This window comes from Rattus norvegicus, chromosome 5 (genome assembly GCF_036323735.1).
Source record: "Rattus norvegicus strain BN/NHsdMcwi chromosome 5, GRCr8, whole genome shotgun sequence".
Taxonomy (NCBI): Eukaryota; Metazoa; Chordata; class Mammalia; order Rodentia; family Muridae; genus Rattus; species Rattus norvegicus.
Window position 1 is genome coordinate 39969059 of NC_086023.1, and position 18777 is coordinate 39987835.

Consider the following 18777-nt stretch of genomic DNA (forward strand, 5'->3'; position numbering starts at 1 on the left):
AACATTTGAAATGTAAATAAGAAATACCCAATTTAATAAAGATGGAAAAAAATTAAGAATAATGTTCAGCAAACTAGCTACTGTGTCTGAATCTAGGAAAGTTAGCATTGTTCTAATGTGCACAAGTTTGCACAGCATCCTTCTCTCTGCAGGAGTGGGCTCGGGTGGTAAAGAGTCAGCATAGCACTGAATGGTGTCAGTGGCTCTATCCATGGCCACATTAAACGAAGAAAGACAACGGAATATCTACTAACATTTTGAAATTGCTACCTATTTCTGACAGAGAAATGGGGGAGGGGCTGTTATGCCTCAGCAATTCTTTTAAAGGATTCCTAGCTGTTCTTCCTTTCTTTCTAAGCCTTGTTAACTCTATCTATTCTGTCCCATTCAGCTCTTGGAAGACAACGAAGGGCTGTGGAAAGAGCTCAGTAGGTAAAGTACCTACTGCTCAAGCATGAGGAACGGAATTCAGATCTTCTGCACCGTGGAGAAAGCCAAGCGTAGATCGCATTCCTGTAAATCGTCCTGAGGAGACCAAGGGTTCTCTGGAAGATCCCTGGAAAGGGTAAATCTCTGGAGCTCACTAACCATCTAGTCTTTCCAAATCAGTGAACTCCATGTTCAATAACCCTATAATCCTGTGGTGACCTTGCCAAGGAAGTGGCAGGGGCCCTTGCAACAACACCTCTCTCTGGGGGTTTGTACAATTAACAATCAATAATGGGGGGAGAGATATTTTCTTCAGTGCCACACGGGTAACAGCCCACGTTCCTGTAGGTAAAGTCCCACCCACACTCAAGTAAACAGCTCTAGTGAAACTCGTTTAGTTGCAGAAGGAAGAGAAAGAAAACCTAAAGGTAGAAATGGAGGTAGTGGGGAAGAAGACAACAGGAATAAAAGGAGAGTGAGAGAGTAAAGAGAATGTGACCAAAACACAGTATGTACATGTATCAAAATAGCATACTGAAAGTTATTACATACAGTTAGTAAATGCTCACAAAACCATTACTAAATAAGTAATGTGAAATACCATAAAGAAAGAGACCAATATCTACCTCTAGCTTCCGTGCACAGGCACCCATAGACACATGCATAGAAATGTACATCACTAACATTTTGGGATTTAGAGAAGGAAAGGGAAGGAAAGGAAGAGGGAAGGAAAGAGAAAAAGAGAGATGGAGGGAAGGATGGAGAGAGAGAGAGAGAGAGAGAGAGAGAGAATGCAAAATAGAAAAGAAGTGTGAAACTCCCCAACTGTGATGCTTTGCATATGCTTGGTCCAGGGTGTGGCACTATTAGAAGGTGTGGCCTTGTGGAAGGAAGTGTGTTACTGTGGGAGTGGGCCTGGGGATGTTCAGTTTGTTCCTGGCTTCCTTTGGGTCAAGATGTAGAACTCAGCTCCTCCTGCACCATGCCTGCTGGGTGCTGCAATGCTACCATGTTCCTGCCTTGATGATAATTAACTGAACCTCTGAACCTGTAAGACAGCCCCGAATTAAATGTTGTCCTTTATAAAACTTGCATTGGTCATGGGGTCTGTTCACAGCAATAAGACCCTAAGTAAAACACCAACATTACTTATACAAGGGAATATATCAATTTTCCTGGCAGAAAACCCCACTCTGTGGAATCACTGACATGTGGTGCTGATCAGGTCATCTATTCACTATCCTTCTGTTTATTAATCACCTATTGCCTCCTCGATAGAGGCAAATATCAAAACATTAACATTGTAAAGGGTAATATAAAAAGATGAAACAAATGTATGAGAGTATAATTAAATGGGTAAGACATTACAAAACACACTGAGTATGAAATAATCTAATCATGACTAGCTCCAAAAAAGTAAAGTTCTTTTTGAGAAGTAAATACGGAAACCATAAAAATTGCAATAGAGAGATCTCTTGAATCACCCCCTTGCAGTGTAGGCTTGGCACGTGAGTCAGATGTGGTCCAGGTCTACATACTCTGTTCTATACTACTAGATGGTTTCCTATCAAGATGCTTAAAGAAATACAGCATGGAGAGGGAGCGGTAGAGACCTTTGCCTTTCAGGCAGAAATCTCTCCCCTCATGTCCCTCATCATCAATACTTTCTATTCAAACAAGGAAGCTTTCCTTTCAGGAGTTGATCTCTAATGCTTCTGATGCCTTGGACAAGATTTGTTATAAGATCAGGAGCACACGCTGACTGGTGAACACTATCATTGCCATGAGCAGGGCTGACCTCATATATAAGTTGGGAACCATTGCTAAATCTGGCATGAAGGCATTCATGGAGGCTCTCCAGGCTGGGACAGGCATCGCCATGACTGGCAGTCTGTTGTTGAATTCCATTCAGTCTATCTAGTGGCAGAGAGAGAGTGGTTGTGAGCACAAAGCACAATAGTGGTGAGCAGTATGCCTGGGAGTCTTCTGCTGGTGCATCCTTCACGGTTCCTGCAGAGCACAGTGAGCACATGGGCTGAGGTACTAAGTGATCCTTTACCTCAAAGAAGACCAGGCAGACTACAGGAGAGGAAGGCCAAGGAAGTGGTGAAGAAACACTCAGAGTTCATAGACCATCCCATGGTCTATGAAAAAAAGGAAATCAGTGATGATGAGGCAGAGGAAGAGAAAGCCGAGAAAGAAGAAGAAGATAAGTATGATGAGAAGAAGCCTGAAGAAGATTGAAGGTGTGGGATCAGACAAGGAGGATGACAGAGGCAACAATGACATCATTCAAGAGAAATATGGTGAATTCTATAAGATCCCCATCTACAATATCATCAGTGATAGGGAAGGTCAATAAGCAGTCAATCATGTCTCTGTGGAAGGTCACTTGGAACTCAGGGAATGGTTCTTCCTTCCTTAGCAAGCTCCCTCTGGTCTTTTTTAGAACAAGAAAAAGAACATCACACTGTATGTCCATTTTGTGTTCGTCATGGACAGCTATGATGAGCTAATAGTTGAATATCTCAACTTTATATGTGCTGTGGTTCACTCCAACGACCTGCCCCTGAACATCTCCCGAGATATGCCCCGACAGAGCAAGATCCTGAAAGTCATCCACAAAAACATTGTGGAAAGGTGCCTTCAGTTCTTCTCAGAGTTGGCTGAACCGAAGAGAACTACAAGAAATTTTATGAGGCATTCTCCAAGAATTTAAAGCTTGGAATCCATGAAGACTTCACTAGCCATCAGTGCCTCTCTGAGCTCCTCCACTGTCACGGTTCTCAGTCTGGAGATGAGATGACTTCCCTGTCAGAGTATGTGTCTCACATGAAGGAGACACAGAAGTCTATCGTGGACAAACCTGCCTTTGCGGCGCATGTGGGGAAGCAGGTTCTCATGGTGGTGAATATGACTGAGTCTATTGATGAGTACTGTATACAGCAGATCAAGGAATTTGATGGAAAGAGCCTAGACTCAGAGACTAAGAAGGGCCGAGAGCTACCAAGGGATGAGGAAGAAAAGAAGAAAATGGAGGAGAGCAAGGCAAAGTTTGAGAATCTCTGCATGGCTTATGAAGATCTTGGATAGGAAGGTAGAAAAAGTGACAATCTCCACTAGGCTTATGTCTTCACCTTGCTACATTGTGAAAAGCACCATCCAACAAGGCTGGACATCCAACATTAAGTAGATCTGAAGGCTGAGGCACTATTGCCTACATGATGGTCAAAGAGCACCTAGAGATCAACCCTGACCACCCCATTGTGGAGACCCTGAAGCAGAAGGCTGAGGCAGATAAATATGGCAAAGCTGTTGTTTGACCTGGTGCTGCTGCTGCCTGAGACTGCTCTGCTCTCCTCTGGTTGCTCACTCGGGAACTTGCATGATCAAGGTAGGTCTAGGCATTGTTGAGGATGAGGTGACAGCAGGGGAGCCCAGAGCACTGTTCCTGATGAATCCCCCAACTTTAGAGTGATGACAATGCCTCTTGCATGGAAGAAGTCGATTAAAGAACCCCTGGATCTTGTCTATCCTGTCTTTGTGCCTTAAGGCAGAAAAATCCCCTCCTGCAGAATAGCAGGGTTGGGTGTTTTGTATTATGGGGTTCTTGTTTGCTTTATTTTGTTCTAAAATTAAAAGAATACAAATGAAAGAAGATGTAGTTTTATACAAACAAAAGTTATAATAGAAAGACGCTTATCTCCTGCTGGAATACCTGGTCTTATAAAAACATTGCTATGTTCTCATATTCCATAACTCAAGTGAAAAACAGGAGGCAGAAAGGAGGTGAGAAAAAAAGCAGCTGTCTCGCTCCCCCTGACAATGGGCAAAGAAACACTTTGTTGGTGGTGGTGTCCTTATATCAGTCAGGGGCAGAGCAGACGGCAGTCCTTTCTTCTTCTTCTTTTTTTTTTTTAATTCTTTTTTTCGGAGCTGGGGACCGAACCCAGGGCCTTGCGCTTGCTAGGCAAGTGCTCTACCACTGAGCTAAATCCCCAACCCCCCTTTCTTCATCCTAGCTTGATGACTGACTTGGTGGCCAAAGCTCTTTTATGCCTAGGACTCATAAAAATCAAATCAAATCGAGGCACAGGAGGAGGAAGATAAACAGAGACCTGGTGCTGGTGGGAAAAGGCACCCACAAACCTGCCCTCCACCTCACAGAACATGCCAGGCTGTGGGCACAGTATAGATGGAGGATGATGTCACCCAGGGGTCTGCCAGCCACGTGGCCAGCCTGCAGCAGAAGCAAGCCCGATGTGCAAAAATGTGGTGGACAAATGGGAGAGAAAGAGAAGTGAAGCAGCTTGAGCATTATGAAGAGAGATGGAACTGGAGACTCAAGGGGAGAGAGGAGTAAGCAGCTGTGAGTGACCAGCCCTGCCACCTGGGACCACTGTGAGGTTCCAGTCCAAGCGGCTGCTGAGGGCCATGTCTGGGATTGTGGCTATACAGCAGTGGTTGTCAGTGTTGATGTCTGTGCCACCCTTTACTACCAGAGGCTCTGCAGAACTGTACCCGCCTTTCACTAGCTGTGGTGTTCTGGAGAGCTGACCACCTCTCACCAGCTGTAGTACTGAGTCCCTGCACCTCACAAAAGCAGCCCAGTGGAGCTGGCCCTGGTGGCATGGTGTGGGGGAGCTGGCCCTGAGGGCATGAGAGTAGGAAAGCTGACTCCAGCAGTCCAAAAAGCTGCCCAGAGTCTCAAAAAAGCAGCACCTTACCAGGACAGCCTAGCAGAGCTGACCCTTGTGGAGGGGTTGTAGGTGAGCTGGCCCCAATGATACGAGCAAGAGAGAGCTGACCCTGCTACTCCTCTGCCAAGAAATGGCCTGGGGATGGAGGGTGCCCTCCACCCACAATGCCAATGGAGGCAGTCAGAAGAACTAACCCGGGGGATCATGAGGGTGAGTGAGTTGGCCCTGCCCATTTACTGGCTACAGCACTTGGAAGATCGGACCCTATACTACACCTGGGCAACACGGTGTAGCTGGCCCTGATAGCATGAGTGAGCCAACCCCAGGGTGTGAGAGTAGAAGAACTGGCCCAGTCCCTCACAGGATAAAGCACTTGTGAGAGTGGGCCTCACTTTGATTGGGCAGCAGAGTGGAGCTGGTTCTGGAAGCATGGGTGTGGGTGAGTTGGGCCTGAAGGCATGAGAGTAAGAGAACTCCCTGCCTCCCTGTTGATGGTGGCATTGGGTTGTCTACCAAGAACAGTGCTGGAGAGCTCACCCTGGTGGTGCAGATGAGGGATGAGAGCAGCTCAGATACCACCCAGGCCAGACCCAGGGCTCTGACTTAGCCCACCACAAAATCTGTATCATCTGTGAACAGTTGGGACATGTGAAAGGGCCAGTCTTGTTCCAAATCTGAAGGATTTCCATGACACAGAGCACAGCAGGGTAACCGGAAGGAATTCCAGTGAGGACCTAATATTGATGGTGTCACAGAAACCAGAGATCTCAAACCAGACCAATGACTCATTGCAATGGACATTTGCAAGTGAAGATGTATGGACAGAGGGATATACATGGGACACACTGTGACATATTACAGCTTCCATGATGAGATGATTTTCTGTGCTTTGTTGGTGTGTGTGTGTGTGTGTGTGTGTGTGTGTGTGTGTGTGTGTGTTCGTGTTCATTTGGCAGAGGAAGGTTGTAAGAGCAAAGAGTGGATGTGAGGGGATGAGGAAATGAATGGAGCTAGGATGCATAATGTGAAACTCACAAGGAATCAGTCAAAAGCTTTTTTAAAAACCAGCTGGTTTAATGTGGAACAATAGGAATGGATTTCCTGAAAGGTTGAACGTTAGTTAAGTTTGCACAGGACATTCTAGAGTGAAGACTGGAAGAACAATACTGTGTGCTGGGCACAGAGCAGATAGATACTCGGTGGTGTTCCAGAGACAGCTATGAAGAAGACAATGGATGGAACCAAGCAGGAAACAATTCATGAAGAAAAGGGAGCTGTGGAATGCGACACTGCAAAACTAAGTTCTTAAACACCAACTCCAAAAGCATTGAACTAGAAATTCCAATTATTAAAAAACAAAAGCTTCAGATATCATCTAAGATAATTTCCAATTCAAGACAACAAAACACTCATGTGTTTTACGCTAAGCCCTAGAACCTTAGCCAGGAATTTTCCCACAGGAGAATGAAATTTTCCCTTTTCCCACTAAGAGTAATGATTCAAGGTATCCTGCTTGTAAAGACATCACTGTTCCATTATTGACTCTGGAGATGTTTAAAGAAGTTAAGATGTCAACCCTCATGCCAGTAAGTGCATGCTGACAGGAGCCTGATATAGTTGTCTCCTGAGAGGCTCTGCCAGAGCATGACAAATACAGAGGCAGATGCTCACAGCCAACCACTGAACTGAGAATGGGGTCCCCAATGAAGGAGTTAGAGAAAGGATTAAATGAGCTGAAGGGGTTTGCAACTCCATAAGAAGAACAACATCAACCAACCAGATGCTCCAGAGCTCCCGGTGACTAAACCACTATCCCAAGAGTACACAGAGAGAGACTGGTGGCTCCAGCCACATATGTAGCAGAGGATGGCATCAATGGGAGGAGAAGGCCCTTGGTCCTGTCAAGACTCGACGCCCCAGTGTAGGGAATATCAAGGCAGGGAGGTGGGAAGGAGTTGGGGGAGCATCCTCATAGAAGCAGGAGAGAGAGCTGGTTTCTGGAGGGGAAACCAGGAAAGGGGATAACATTTGAAATGTAAATTTTAAAAATCCAATAAAAAAATAAATTATTTAAAAAAAAAGATGTCATTCTTCCTCCATGTCAGGTTGTAAGGGCCCAGGATAGATTGGTGTTTATGTCACTGATATACAAAAAGATAGCACACATCAATTCCAAGGTCACCATCACCTTAATCCAACAGACCCCTAAAAATGGAGTTGGTTCAAACAGGCCCTTTTACTTCGGTGAGAAAAAATGTCTACATGACTCTCTCCAGGTTGCTGTCAGTAAGACCGGAACTGATGTCAAGGTTTGACATTCATATCAAATCCAACTTGCTAGGTGGTCCTGTGTAAGCATGAGGAGCTTGAGAGGTGACTCAGACACGCTCTTTTCTCAAAGGAGATCCTTTCAAATGAGTTTACTCTCTTACTACCTTTCAGTTTGTAATGTGTGGGGTATTGCCACTTCCTAAAATGCCTTTGAGGCATCCTTTCTGTTGTTTCGATGCAAAGTAATTTTGGGCTATCTCCTCTTTTTCCTCTTCCTCTTCCTCTTCTTCTTCAACTCTTCTTCCTTTTCTGCTCACCACGTGAGCAGATTTTAGCCAAAATGTAAATGGTTGTGGCACTGGTGGATTGTGTCATTTCCCTGGGAAAAACTTGTTCATAACTGAACCATGTCAGTGTTTAGCATGCTTCCTAAATTAAAAAAAAAAGCAAAGAAAGCTTCCAAGGTAATTATAAGGATAGGGTTTTTATTGTTGTTGTTCATTGTCTGCTCATAAGAAGTCCACGTAGCAGGACACAGGGAAGTTCATGTTCTTTGCAGAGAGTCCTAAGATTCCAACAAAACAAATCACTCCCTGGATTGTTGTATAATATTAACTATTGGGAGCAGGGTTCAGATAGGCACTGTATTGTCAATCGAGAGAATTCCATACTGTGAAGGACTTCCCTACTGGTGTCAGGCTGTTTAGCAGAATCGTGATCTCTAGTTACTAAAGGCCAGTACCACCTTGCCTTCCCAGTTATGCAACCAAAACCATCACCAGACACTGCAGAACAACACACACACACACCACCTTCCCTGGAGTGAAATTTTTCTCTACTTGAAAACCAGATATTAAAAAACAACTTAGATCCTAAACTACTCTGGGCTCTGCATTCCAAGCATATTTTGAAAGTGACGGTCCCTGTCCTGGCTTCTGTCCACGTGAAATCCGCTGTTTGTTACGATCTCTTCAGAGGAGAGTGTGAATGCCCCGTTTCTTGACAAATGACTTTAATTATTAGATTGTACCACAATGTGTATCAAAGTACAAGGGCAAAGCCTTGGCGCTGCTGTCAAGACAACCGATGCCTCTCCAAGCAAAGGAAAAATCAAAGACTTGTAGGATGCCAGTTGAGTAGAGTCTGAAGCCAAAGGAGAGTGCGGTGGCCACGGCTGAGCACCTGGTACTTTGTGGACGAGCTGAATACTCAAGAAAATTGAGACTTCAAATGAGCTTCCACCTAACAAGCGGCAATTTTGTTTCATTGGGGGGAGAGGAGAGGACAAGTTGGAGAAGAAACCAGGGGAGAATTCAACTGACAGTCCATTTTGCTAATTCACTGAGGAGTTCAAGACAGTCTTCAGAATGCCGCAAGACAAAAGTGTCATTATCTGTAATTACTGCTTACCAGTAGCATGGACTGATAACAAGCTTCCTCACCAATCTTACCCCGCCATTATGAGAAGAGGCGATTAAACTAATTAACAAATCAACTTTTCTGTGGAACGTTGGACTCAATAGCAGAAAATAATGAAGAAGAAAAAAAAAACGGCCAGCTTATTTGGAGAGATGAGATGAAATAGAAAGCAGAAGCGAGCAGCGCTATGGACAGAGAGCTAAAATAACCAGCAAGCGTATACATTTTAGCAAAAGAATCAAATGAGCATCGGGAATTATGAGGCCATATGATCAAAGCTGTACTTAAATAGAACGTGTTTTCCCACATCGATTGTGCACACTCCTGCCCGTGGAGAAAAACAAAATATAAAGAAATACCTCACTTTCAGAGACGTTACACTGTCAACAACTCCAAACATCTTGCAAACTAACAAACAACCACAAAAATCATACTTTTTGCAATAAAGTCATTTTCTAAGAAGAGGGGAACACGCTCCCCTCAATGCCCCCAGTCTCCAGTGGGGAATGCTCAGATAGCCCCCAGCAATCACCACACCATCCAGAGCTCTCCTTACTCTGAGGCCTTTCACAGAGGTGTTCTATAAGTGTGTTTCATGGTTTTATGTCAATTATATACAATCTAAAGTCGTCTGAAAGGAGCAAACCTCAGTTAAGAAAATGCTCCCACGAGATCTGGCTGTGTAAGCCTGCAGGGTATTTTCTTATTAGTGATTGAGGAGCAGGGACAGCTCACTGTGGGGTGGCATCATCCTTGGGCTGGTGGTCCTGAAGGGAGAAAACATTTGAAATGTAAATAAATAAAATAACTAGTAAAAGTTACTGCACCTTTATTGTTAGATAGTAAAGAAAGTTTCCATATTTCTTATGTCATTATCATTATTATTATTATCATTATTGTTATTATTATTATTTCCAAGCTTTCTATTTGTTTCTACTGATCTAGTATGTTTGTTTCTGTTCTGATTTGAATATAAAATAACCTGAACAGATCATTTATTAGTGGGTTTTGTTCCCAGCTCTTGGCACTGTTGATATGCAATTGAAATATGAAGTACTAGCCTCATCGATAGGTCGAGCAGTTCATGGTTGAGTGGACTGTCTAGGCTGTCATAATGAAAGAAAATTTTCTCGATCATACTGTGTCCAATAATGTCCTGACTTATTTTGTAATTGTGCCATGGAATGAAACCTCTGAAACTGTGAGCCAAAACACATTTCTCTTTCCTTTAGTAATTCATTCCCTCAATTTTTCACAGTAGTAGAAAATTGAGGTATAGTCTACCCAATCAATATTGTCATGTGTTATGACCATATATTAAGTTCTTAAAATCATGTGATTTGCTCTCAATTTTTTTTTCAAAATTATAACTAACCTACTGTCCTTGTATTTCTGAAAACTCTGGGAATCAGTTTGTTACATATGTACACTTCTTTCTTGGATTTTTATGGAATTCATGTTAAACTTGTGCCTTGATTTGAAGTGAAAAAAAAAAAAAAGAAAGAAAGAAACCCTATCTAGGACAAGAAACACCTATGATTGTTCTGGCCAGTACAGTCGCCATAGCCATGTACATGGTTACCAACCACTTGAAACATCGCCAGTGAGATGTGGAACCGCATTTTTAATTTAATTTCAGTATACTTTAACTTTAAAACTATACTCATTTCAATCACTGGAAAACTTAAATATGTTAGGAACATCCACTATTCATTCAGCTATAAATTTTATAAAATCCAAATGGGGGGAATCTTTAAAAAGAAAAAGAAAAAAGCCCTTAGTGTTCAAATTTTAATTAAATGAAATATCTAAATATCTGCTAATTAAAGTAAAAAATATACCAGATCTCAGGGATTGGGGATTTAGCTCAGAGGTAGAGCGCTTTCCTAGCAAGGGCAAGGCCCTGGGTTCGGTCTTCAGCTCTGAAAAAAGAAATACCAGATCTCAAAGGCTTGGTATGAAACAATGTAAAATATATCATTAATGTATATTCATATGTTTAATATGTCTTATCATTTTGAATTAAATGTAATGCATTATTAAATATAAATACCTTTTTCTTTTTTTAACCTACATTCCAAATGTTGGCCCCCTTCCTCAAAAAGTCCTTCATGCCATTCCCCACCCCTTTGCCTCTCAGAGGGTACTCCCCACCCCACCCCCTACTCGCAACCCCAAATCCCCAACCTACCACTCACCCACCACCCACCTTACCCACCCCAACATTCCCCTTCCCTGGAGCATCAAGTCTCTACAAAATTATGCACATCTTCCCCACTGAGGCCAGACAAGTCAATCCTCTACTACATATGTGCAGGGAAGCTCAGACCAGCCCGTGTACACTCTTTGGTTGGTAGTTTAGTCCCTGGGAGCTCCCAGGAGTCTGAGTTGATTGAGACTGTTGTTTTTCCTATGGTATTGCAACCCCCTTCAGCGCCTTCATTCCTTCCCCTAACTCTTCCATAGGGGTCCCTGACCTCAGTCCAATGGTTAGCTATAAGTATCTGCATCTGTCACAGTCAGCCACTTGTAGGTCCTCTCAGAGGACAGCCATGTAAGGCTCCTGTCTGCAAGCATAACATGGTATCAGTAAGTGTCAGGGTTTGGTCCCTAGCATAGAACGGATCCCAAGTTGGACTGGTACCATGATGTCCTCATTTTTACTAACTGAATAGTGTGAATGTGTGTAAATGAACTACATCTTGTGTATCCATTCTTCAGGTGACAAAAAGATCCTGGACAGTGGTGGTGCACAACTTTGATCCCAGCACAAAGGTAGTTGGATATCTGAGTTTGAGGCCAGCCTAGTCTACAGAATGAGTTCCAAGACTGCCAGGGTTACACAAAGAAACCCTGTCTTGGAAAAAAAGAAATGACAAGAAGAAACTGGTAACAATCAGAAATGACAGCAATAAGGAAAAAGAAAGAAAAGCAACAAAAGACAATCATCCATGAGTACATATAAACCATGGATACTTATTCCTGTTTCAGAGGTACCTAAGTATCTGTTGTTATGTACTTTAACTCCTTAAGTATGTGTTTATCATGTACCACAAGCTTAAAATAGATGTACATTCTGAGATGGATAAATTGATCTAATTATAATATGCATCACCTCGTGTACTTATCAATTTTTGTGATGGAGATAGTAGATTTCAAATCTACTCTCTGTTTTGGTTATTTTCATAAGTATGACGCATTCTTTTTCTTTCTCATCTCACATTTATTTGTAAAAACAGCATAGGACTCTGGTTATCTGCAAATAGTGTGTAGGTAGGTGTGTCACAGCAGTCCGTCTGTCTTCACATTGGCAGGAACCTTTTCTATGGGGACCTCACAGGGGCATGGGTTCCCTTGGGAGCCTGAGCTGGAACTGAAACCTGTGCCTTGGTTTGAACCTTGGGCTTTGGTTGGCAGAGCCTACGACCCTTGGCTGTGTAGCTTCGAATCCTCTTCTCAAGCTTGGGGTAAGCAATGAAAATCAGATGGCTGAGTTTAGAGCTGGGGCCCCTTGGCATCTTGGGCTTACTGGCCTGAGGCTTCACAAGGGCCTTCCTTGATGGTCTCTGCTCGTGCACTCACTGCCTTGGCATTGTTGGCCTGCATCTTCTTCGGCCCTTTCTTGTTCTGCTTTTTGGCAAAGCGCATGATCCTCAGGAACTTGGGGTCATTCCCCTTAAGAGATTCATATCTTTGTGACTGCAGTTTCTTGATGCCATTTCTGTGCCATTTGCAGGACTGGTTGGGTGTGGTGTGGATCTTGGACTTGGCCATGTCTGCACAGTAACCCGCAGCTCCCACAGCCATTATGACACATTCTTATTAACAATAATAACTTTCATGGTTTGAATCTGAAGTGTCCCCTCCAGACTCATGTGTTGAAAGCTTGCTTCCTAGCTAGAGGCGTCATTTTGGAGATGACAGAAACTTTAGGAGATGGAGGGAACTTTAGGAGATGGACTTGTAGTTGGAGGAAAAACAACTGGAGAGGGGTATGTTTGAAAATGACTACCTCTTCCCCACTTTTTTCTCCTTTCTCTGCTTCCCCTCTGCATAAGAATAGCCTCTGTGGCATGCCCCTGCCTCTGTGAGCCCTTTGCTCAGAATCAGAGCCAATGGCTATAAAATGACAGCTCTGAAATTATGAGCCAAAATATTTCTTCCTCTCTGGAAGTTGTCTCTAGAAGATATTGTTTCAATGTTGAAAAAACTAATAGAAATTTGTTACTGTCAGTATGACCAGTGTCCTGATTAAACCTTATCGTTGGTCATTAAGTTTTTGGAACAGATTTGTAGAGGGAATTGGGTGTTGGATTGAGATACAGGGTAGCAAAAGCCTAAAATGCTCTGAGCAGAGTTTAATGGGCAATCCGAGTGGGAGCATAGCAGACCAGAATGCCAATAAGAAGGCTGGCAGCAAAGACTGTAACCATGAGGTTTCAAGTGGAAACAAGGACTCCAGTGCAATTGGATTGGAGGATATCCCTCTTACATTCTACCAAAGAACTTCTCTACTTTTACTTATGTCCTAAGACTTGGCACTGAGGCTGAGTGAAAGGTGATTGTCTAACTCATCTGGCAGACCCAAGTTCAATACAGTTCAGTATTCAGAATATGACAAGATTATCACTACCTGCTTTTAACCAGGTGTATTTGTTGTCAACTTGGCACAACCTAAAATCAACCCCTATTGCTATAAAAGGAGATTGAGACTTGGAACAAAAAAGTAAAGCAGAAAATCTTGCAGTTTGATCAGGAAATTTAATGTGAACTTGAGATTAAGGAATCATGATGTTTGAAGAGATTAGTGCCATTCAAAAGAAGCGGGGGCGGGGGGGGGGAACCTGGTAGTGGTGGAGTACGCCTTTAATCCCAGCACTCAAGAGGCGTAGGCAGGCAAATCTCTGTGAGTTCAACAACAGCTTGATCTACAGAGTGAGTTCCAGGACAGCCAGAGCTACACAGAGAAACCCTGTCTTAGAAAGGAGGAGGAGGAGGAAGAGGAGGAGGAAGAGGAGGAAGAGGAGGAGGAGGAGGAAGAGGAGGAGGAGGAGGAAAAGGAGAAGAAGAAAAAGGAGAAGAAGAAGAAGAAGAAGAAGAAGAAGAAGAAGAAGAAGAAGAAGAAGAAGAAGAAGAAGAGGAAGAGGAAGAGGAAGAGGAAGAGGAAGAGGAAGAGGAAGAGGAGGAGGAGGAAGAAGAGGAAGAAGAGGAAGAAGAAGAAGAAGAAGAAGAAGAAGAAGAAGAAGAAGAAGAAGAAGAAGAAGAAGAAGAAGAAGAAGAAGAAGAAGAAAAGGAGAAGGAAGATGAGGAAAAGGAAGAAGAGGGAGTTGAAAAAGAAGAGGAAGAGGAGGAGGAAAAAGAGGAGATAGCCCAAAATTACTTTGCATCGAAACAACAGAAAGGATGCCTCAAAGGCATTTTAGGAAGTGGCAATACCCCACACATTACAAACTGAAAGGTAGTAAGAGAGTAAACTCATTTGAAAGGATCTCCTTTGAGAAAAGAGCGTGTCTGAGTCACCTCTCAAGCTCCTCATGCTTACACAGGACCACCTAGCAAGTTGCTTCGCCAAGACTCATTTTACCGTGTTCAGCAACCCACATGCATTATCTAAGAGTTCCAAACACCACTCAGATTTGCATTAGTCTTTAGCACTGTTCACGGGATGCTAGCTTTATAGGTAACCAGAATTCAATAATTAAGAAGTAATGGAGACTTCGCCCAGATTCTAAAGAGAGTCTATGAGACCAGGGAATATGTGACAAGATCAGAGACCCTACAGGCAGTCTCTAAAGGTACAGTGGGTAAAGGTGTGACAGTGAAGTCCGTATGGTAACATAGAGACCCTAGAGTATTAGAAAAAATGAAATGTTCACTGAGAACACAAATATGATGATTATAGCTAGCCCAGAGATGCCAGGCATGGAGGGACAAGACATAGTGTTGGATCTATGGGGTACCAGCCCTTCTCTGGGAGAAGCCCTTCTTCCTATTCTCCTATTGCTCCATTTTAGAGGGGGGCTATTCATTCTGTGAAATTGTTTCTTACAATAATATAAATTTCTTCTGATTTTTCAGGAGATTACATCTAAAAGGTTAGTTTGATGTAAAAAGAAACTTTAAACTTGGGCTTCTGGATATTACTGAAACCACTAAATTTTGGGGCTGAAGAAATAGTTGCTGGTGCAGAGGGCCTGAATTCAATTCCCAGCACTCGCATGGTGAGTCACAGGCATCCTAACTTCAGCTTCAGAGGATTCCCTGCCCTCTTCTGACCCTGGTGGGCATGCATGAAGTACACATACAGATATATAAAATAAAAATAAGATAAATCTGCACACTGTGCAGGCAACCCCTTGAATGTATTGCCTCTATCTAACTCAAAATTTATAATCCTTGACTAATACCTTCCCATTCTCCCTACTTCTACCATCCCCACCTTCTGGTAACCATCACTCTAACTCTGCTTTCCAGAAATCAAGTTTTTTATTCTAGAAATAAAGGAGAGAATTCAATCTTTGCCTGTTTTTTTTTTTTTCATTTAATATAATATCTCCCAGGGGCTGGAAGTTCAGTGGTTAGTGCTTGCCGTACACGCATGAAGATCTGAGATCAAATCCCCAGGACTCACAGTTTTAAAAGCCAGGAATGGTAGCAGACACCGGTAATCCTAACAGTGGGAGGAAGACCACAAACACTTCAGGCCAGCCACGACCCCTGTTTCAGACCAAAAAATAAGATGAAACTGTGCTTGTGTGTGTGTGTGTGTGTTTGTGTGTGCTTGTGTGTGTGTGTGTGTGTGTGTGTGTGTGTGTGTGTGTGGTGTTGGTACATGCTTTTAATCCCAGCACTAAGAAGACAGAGATGGGTAGATTTCTTTGAATTTGGGGCCATCTGCTCCACACAGTGAGTTCCAGACCAACCAGAAACACATAGTAAGACCCTGACTCAAAATAAATAAACTAATAAATAAACAAATACACAAGTAAATAAAATAAGATAAATAAAACCAGAAGAAGACACTCAGTGTCAGCATCCTCTTGGCTACAGAGAGACAGAGAAAAAGTTAATGAAAGTAATAATATCTTCCAGGTTTGTCCAAGTTAGTGCATATTACAAAAGTTCATTTCAAGACTAACTAGTATTCTATTGTAAACTTATACTGCATTTTCTTTATTCACTAATGTGTCAATGCATATTTAGGTTGACATCATGGTTATTCTGAATAATACAGTAATAAGGATAGACTACAGATGTCTATTCAACATATTGATGATAGAGTAAACAATAGCTCTGCTTTTAACTTTTTAAGGTATTTCCACTTTACAGAATGTCTGGACTGAATTACATTCCTATCTTCAGTGTGACACAGCCCTGTTTCTGCCATTATTTGGCCAACACTTGCTGTCATTCATCTTTTTCTAACAAATGTGAGGTCACATCTCACTATGATTTTAGTATGGATTTTTTTCTAGCGACTAGTAAGTTTTATATTTGTTCCCTAGTTGGCCATTCGTCCTCTTCGATAAATATATACATAAGTACATACATACATGCACACAAACATACATGCATACATTCTCTCTCTGTGTGTGTGTGTGTGTGTGTGTGTGTGTGTGTGTGTGTGTGTATGTGTACATGTATACATATATTACAATTCAATCCAATGAAGGCATGCTGGTATATCTAGTCAGTTTTTTAACATTAAATAATAAGTTCAGAGAATCTAATTATTTTTCCATATGCCACAATTCAATTAATTTCTATAATGACTTTATAAAATAGAAATCATCTCTAGCTTTCCTATTTCAAGATTAAGGAAACTGAGACAGTTAAGTAGTCAATCAAGGTTACACACATTTACTCTAAAAACCTAAGAACCCTATCAAAATTCTTTTCTAGTATCTGCATATGGGTGTAGTGAAATACTTGCTTCTTTCCTTCAATTCGAATGCTCTCCTATTCTCTATACCTGTAATACAGAGTTATTTAACCACATCAGTCCTAGAAATAAAGGTTCTACCAACACAAACAAGCTTCCCTTGTATTCCAAAACTTCAGTAAATAAAATGGAGAGTCCACATTGAAACTAGTGTGTGTGTGTGTGAGTGTGTGTGTGTGTGTGTGTGTGTGTGTGTGTGTGTGTGTGTGTGTATACCTCATCTCGGTTCCTGGATGAGACCTGCTACAATTTCTAAAACTCTTTATGGTTCTTCCACTGGTATATAATGTTCTCTTAGGAAGATGACATGAACACAAGGTCATAAATGTGCATCATTAAGTAGCAAAAAAAGAAAACACTGTTCTATTTTAGAAAGGCAGGCATCTCATTTCTGTAGCTTCATTCAGTGTAGAAAAGTTTCACCAATAGAAGACAAGAATGATTAAGGTGTGACAGAGGGCCTGAGATAGCAAAAGGTTGGGAACAAAAAATGGGAAGATTAAAGAGTCAACAGTTAAGTAAATGGTCTGGAAAGAATTGAGGAGTTGGACAGAAAAAGTTGCTACAGGGAGAGCAAGGGACAAGAAATTGAACGGCTTTGATGGAAAATGGGTTTAAAGTGGGATCTCAACCGGCAGTGGAGAAAATGGGATACTTTAAGGTGTAAGCGATAAGTAACATAATTGAACAACAGTATCTGAGGTGCTTTGTGTTGAGCTGTTTTTATTTTTTAATGAAAAGATTAACAATAGATGGAAAAAACTTTGACTTATAAAACGCCAACTTGAGGCGGGGGCAACAATGTCACTCAACATGGATAAGCAGATGTGGGTGCAACAGAGATGATCTCAGACGTTGTCAGCATCCGCCACACTGCCCAAATCCCAAGCGCAAATCTCCCTCATCCCCAGGACCCCAGTAACACACACACACACACACACACACACACACACACACACACACACACACACACGATCAACAGACAGATTGGCAGTCAAGGATTAACATCAGGAGAGGACTCTTGGCACTCTGCATGACATTACAGTAGAAGGAGCGATGACCTAAGCTTGATTGAAGAGTGTTGGTTGAAAAGTCAGGCGGTGCTCAAGACAGTTTCAATTAATTACGCCACTGTTTCACTCTTTGATCTTTTTATTAAACAAAACAAATTAGGGAAGCTGGAGGGATGGCTCATCAGTTTAGAGCACTTGCTGTTCTTACAGAGGTTTGATTCCCAGCACCCACATGGTGGTTCACACCCATCCAAAACTCCAGTTCAGGGCAATTGAGTGCCCTTTCTGACTTACCTGGACACTAAGCATGCACGTGTTGCATACACATACATACAACAAAATATTCATTCATACATATAAAATAAACCCTTTAATCTAAAAATAAATTTTAGCTAGTACAATCAGAGTCCAGGCACTATACTTTTAAGACATGGAAAGCCAAGCACGTGGAGTTATGATTCATCAGTTTCAGAAAAGAAAAACTGAGTCACCTCTTACTCGGACATCATCCATGTCCAACTTAGTTGCTAACATGAGAGTGCAGGGTGGCTATGAAAAAGCTTAGGACTGAAGGATAACCAGCATCCTGTAGATGAGAAGACTGGGCTTTTTCTGTGAGTATCTGAGGAAACAACAACCTGTGTGCACTGACTTTTCTTCTGGTAGCTTCAGGATAACTTCTCCAGGATGGAGCTTTATCAGGGGGAATCAAAGAATCAAACATTTCATAGGTCTCGGTGAGGCTCCAAGTGCAGGCCAGCCTTCCTACAGGCTCTCCCATACCTGCAGGCTCTCCCATACCTGCAGGCTATCCCATGCCCTGTAATTTCTGCGTTTTCTCAAATGGAAGAAGATGATGAAAAGAACCCCGATGATAGGTCTTGAGTGGATGCTCTGACTGATGGTGGCCAGGCTGATCTCAAGAGGATTTACCCAGCAGGATCTGTTTTGCAGGGTGCCTAGCCTGAAATTTAGTTTAGGGATTTTTAACCAGGTCACTGGG

At 42.5% G+C, this 18777-nt stretch overlaps 3 pseudogenes; 2 read left to right on the plus strand and 1 right to left on the minus strand.

Annotated features, from left to right (window-relative positions):
• The first annotated feature begins 571 nt into the window (after positions 1–571).
• On the plus strand, positions 572–10749 carry LOC134478945 (heat shock protein HSP 90-beta-like; annotated as a pseudogene).
• LOC120103292 (small nucleolar RNA SNORA48) lies at positions 4244–4377 on the plus strand (annotated as a pseudogene).
• A 1191-nt stretch (positions 10750–11940) lies between the features above and the next one.
• Positions 11941–12593, minus strand: LOC134478946 (large ribosomal subunit protein eL29-like; annotated as a pseudogene).
• Positions 12594–18777: the final 6184 nt, after the last annotated feature.